General features: G+C 41.9%; 1 long non-coding RNA gene across 1 annotated transcript in view; it reads left to right on the top strand.

Annotated features, from left to right (window-relative positions):
- Positions 1-1450, top strand: part of LOC116702137 (uncharacterized) — a 15652-nt gene extending 14202 nt beyond the window's left edge. Inside the window, exon 3 of the long non-coding RNA XR_004335070.1 lies at positions 1377-1450. This is a non-coding gene — a long non-coding RNA (uncharacterized LOC116702137). The remainder of the gene's footprint in view (positions 1-1376) is intronic.
- Positions 1451-4670: the final 3220 nt, after the last annotated feature.

Here is a 4670-nt window from a genome sequence, read left to right as displayed (position 1 = left end):
TTAGGCCGGACTTTTTATAAGAGTCGACTCACACATCTTATATACCTTCAAGATTCTATCAGAATCCTTTGAAGCAAAAGGTGTAATGTGCAGTCTTACGCATGCATATTTGCCTGGAGGATTTTAATTTGTTGGTGGTATCAGAGAAAGCTTATTTCATGCTTAGGAATACAAAGTAATGAAAGGCTGGGATTTTCTTTAATGAATCCAAATCAAGCAAACGTCCCTCCAAAGTTTTCCTAGTATTTATCTCCAGTTTGCAGACTCATGGTTGTCTTGGAACCAAAACAAAACTTCTTTTTGCCCATCCTGGCTGCTGTCTGCATATCATTTAGGCTGCGGTTAAATTCAGCAGACAACCAGATGTGCTGTAGCTTTGTTTTTTTGAGGAATTTGTGAGTAAAATGGAGTGGTCATCGTAGGGAAGCATGGTATATCTAGTCTGTGGGGCTCAGAGTATTATATTACACTGTTATATAAGCTGTCTGAGGCCAGCTGATAAACAAGACCCACTATACTATATTCAGCCAGCTGGGTGCACTGAAGGGTTGGTGTACCTGGAGGTTAATCCATCATTTGGTGAGAATTTACAGCCGTTGGTTATTCAAGTGGAGAGCTGATGTGATTGGCTGTAAAACTATCTGCTATCGCTGATTTCACTTTTAAAGCCAAATTGATAGAAAAGAATCAAAGTCACGTAGGATCAGAGCTCCAGTCACTTCTAAGAAGATCCATATGGCAGGAGCAACGGCCAGACTTTTCCAGGTTGGCCTACCTCTCTGTTTCCCCATGGCCCCACAGTGAAGGAGCCTCTGGAAATGTTAAAAGGAACAACCCTCCCTCCCACCCTCCACACCCCTTGTTAACAGTCAGTGGCCCCATTTGGTACAGTGTCCATTAATATTTATGAGAGGAGAGCTCCTCGCAGGGCCCCAAGGGTGACAAACAGTGTGACCTTTCAGAGGGCCAGTGTTTACTGGGGCTGTCAGGAAGCTGGTGGGATAAGGGAAGAGAACACCCCCCCACCCATCTTCCTCCAAATGAAAGCAGGCTGGTGTTTGGTCTGTGCAGATGTTCCTATGATATACCATTAGTTTTTTGCCTTCACATGAACATCGGGCTCCAGGGGTCTCATCTATAAACGTGGCGTACGCGCAAACGGGGCTGAAAACGTGCGTACGACACTTCCCATGCGAAGGTTGTGATTTATAAAAAAAAAAAACTTGATGGGAGAATGTGCGGTTCTCCGCGCAAACTCTGACCCATGCGTACGCACGTTTTGGAGACAATGGGACTTGGCGACGCAGATGGTGAAGTGGTGAACTGAAGTGAGACTGTAGAAAGTACACGCAGGAATGACGATTACTCGCAATAAGTATTGATTGCCTCACGCACATTTTTTCACTCCATATCATCCACGTTATCATGAAGATTAAATCCAGCAGTGTTATTTGCGCTTGTGCTGAGTGATAATTGTTCCAAAAACCCCTTGTAAAATCCAACTCGCATCATTAATAAAAATGGGTTCTTTATGTTTAATCGGCGCTACGGAGCACAGGAGGGGGACATGGCCCGACTGCATTAAATACTGTACAGGATAGCATCAAATGACCTAGCATTAGATAACGGCAGAACACAGTGTAGATAACTAAATATCTGTCTTTAATACTGTGAATATAACAAAATGTGTCTGGTGTTTTTCTTTTGGCTTAGTTGTAAGTGAAAAAGATTAGCTGTCATTTCAGCGTGCAATGCCTAGGAAACCCCCCATGACGATGACTGGCTAATATGTTGATTTAAATTCCCTAAAGCTTTGTTCTTGGCTCTATGTACTGAACTGGGTCCAGTAGAGAGGGCAACACGCCGGAACCGTGCCAACCCGGTCCAAATCCAGGTCCCCGTCACTCTGGGGGCCACCGGCTGTTTCCAGAGGGAAATGGCTGTGACAGCTGTGTTTTTTTAAAATAAATAATATATATAATCTTCAACTTTATCAATGAGATTTGTTTAGATATAATATATAGTTCTGTTAAATCTTATCATATAGGTCTGGTATATCGAAGCTGTCCCCGAGTGCCATAATGCTCGATGCTCTTTACATCCGGATACCACACACTGTGTAGGGTCAGAGACGTTTTTTTGCTTTTCCCCAGTTAGTCATGATTTCACGTAAGGAAATAACTGCCAGGGTCATTAACACACTGATCAGCATTCTGGAGGTGCTATGCATTGACTTTTTATGGTTAGAAATGGGCGTGTACAGGGCGGGATAAGAGGCTGATTCACGTATGCACACTTGTGGCAAATCTGTGATTTTATAAAGGGAACATTGCTTAAAGATGTGCGTACGCACGGTTTTATGAATCAGGTTAATTTTTTGTCATACGCCATTTTTTGCTTTTTGGCGTGTTTAAGGATCCTACGCACAGTTTTATAAATCAGACCCCAGATGCGTGAAAGCCTGTGAGCCGAAAACCATCGTCTGTGCCATTTCAAGACGTGACATTTCCATTCAGCAAATCTTTCCCGAAATTGTGTCATGCGCTCACACTGTCTCTTTTTGTTTCAGTCTGCACCCTTAGTGGTCTGGGACTCTCTCTTAAAAATACAGTTCATTATTTTTAGTGTGGGAGTGACTCAACAAAATTTGGTGCTCAGCCGTCTGTGTCCCAGCCCTTATTTGTCATGAAAACACAGACGGAGGCCTCTCTTCAGCGCCTGTGATGTTGTCTGTAAATTATAGGTTACCCACTAATTTGTTCAAATGAAGAGATGGATATGAGAACAGTTCTGTTCTGCTTGTTTTGGAAAAATAAATTCAGCTACTGAAGGCATTATACAGCCTGTGTCAGTCCAGGAAAATTATGACTTGCTTGACTTTGTTGATTGATGGATCACTGAGCTGGCCTTTATGGGGACTTTGATGAGATTGTATTCCTGTTATTTCTGGCTAGTTAATCTCAAATTAGAAATTAGAGAAGATTTATATTGGTTTGTCTGTAGCGTGATAGTGTTAGAAATAGAATTACAGTTTATTTCTCTATGAGACTACAGGAAGTGGAAAAGTTCTCTCATGGGTGCACACACTGTATATTTTATATTATAATGTAGAGCGGACTGTTCACTTAAAATGCATTAAAGGGACACTGTTCAAAAAGGTAAAATTTTCAAGTAGCCTAATTCTACTCAAAACTCTGACGCTAAATTTCAGTTTTTGAATAGCAGCTGGGAATGCAATCTGAACCCACGGTCCATTTAGTAGCAGTTCTGGAGCTTTATATCACAATCTTATCAAAAATTTTAATTTATTTTCTGAGCCATTTAGAGTTATAATTCTTCTAATTTTCACATACCCAACTATATTTTGTGAGTATTTATGTCTAATATTTATTCTGCGTTAGCCCTGACGTGTATTAGCACTTTCTTGTAACCTCTCTATTAGGGGTGGAACGGTACACAGAAGTCATGGTCCGGTTCATTAATGGATACAGACATCACTGTCCGGTTTTGTACCAAAAGCAAAACAAAAATGCAGATGGCAATTTTTTTTTATTGTGCATGTCTCAGGCTCTACCACCTATTGTCATTCAGTTTCTCCCCTGAGTGTGTAAAGTAAGATGTAAACAGTAAACAGTAAGTACTCCACATCATCTCCAGAAAATACAGCATCTCTTATTTATGAAAGTGCAAATTACATAGAATAAAAACAAAAAAAGGTCCACTTAGGCAAGACCTTCCCCCACAGAAGATAAAAGAAAGTATTCTTGCTATTAAGTGCGACAGGCATACCTTTCTAGTTTCCACTCTGCCACGACCTTCTGTAGCTTCTCAGCTAGGTGAGTGCTTGTGTGCTGCTCATACAGCGGCAGCTTCTGTCCAACTGAAGCTTTCATTTCCCACTCAATAAAATGAGCAGTCACTGTGAGATAGCTTTCCGTAGCACGAGGAGATGTCCAACCATCAGTCGTTAGTGAAACGGACAGTTTTCTTTGTCTCGTTCCAGTGATTGTCACATCTGGGTGATGGCGTCAGATACGCGTTGGCATGTTAGATGTATCTGCACTCACATACCCGACAACTGCTGAACAACGCCGACACGCAGTCCTTGTCTTATCCACCACTCTCTCACCTGTACTACTGAAACGGGCTGGGAAACCCAAGTTTTCTCAAACTTCAAGAATCAATCTGCAATCTTAAAGAGGCCGGCGGCTCCTCTATCTGTTGTGGGTCGCCACCACTCACCATAGGCTAGGCTACTTGTCCATATTAGTGTGCTGCTAGCTCTAACTCACTCACTGGACCGGAGGCGGAGCTCGGCTAGCGGCTACATAGCTTCATGAAGCTCATGTGATTGATTAAAAGCTTTTTAACAGCTGTTTAACAGCTTGTGGCAAGATAGTGATTTTAGTTGTTGTTAAAGGTCCAGTGTGTAACATGTTTAGTTGTTCATTATCAAAATCGGTGTTGCCCGACAAACTTGTCCTTTTTCATGAATAATTACCATCACCCTCAATTCCAAGTTTACCTTTTGGCTTGAAATTTAAATTTGTATTTACATGAACAGGGGTAGACGCTCCATATTCATGCGCCATCTTGAAATACTGTACGTTAGCCAGTAAGGGACATACAGGACATACTGCTACTGCATTTCGTTGCAATGTACCTGTACA

Source organism: Etheostoma spectabile, chromosome 14 (assembly GCF_008692095.1).
Source record: "Etheostoma spectabile isolate EspeVRDwgs_2016 chromosome 14, UIUC_Espe_1.0, whole genome shotgun sequence".
NCBI lineage: Eukaryota > Metazoa > Chordata > Actinopteri > Perciformes > Percidae > Etheostoma > Etheostoma spectabile.
Note: the sequence above shows the minus strand (reverse complement) of the source record. Positions and strands in the feature narration are given on the sequence as shown.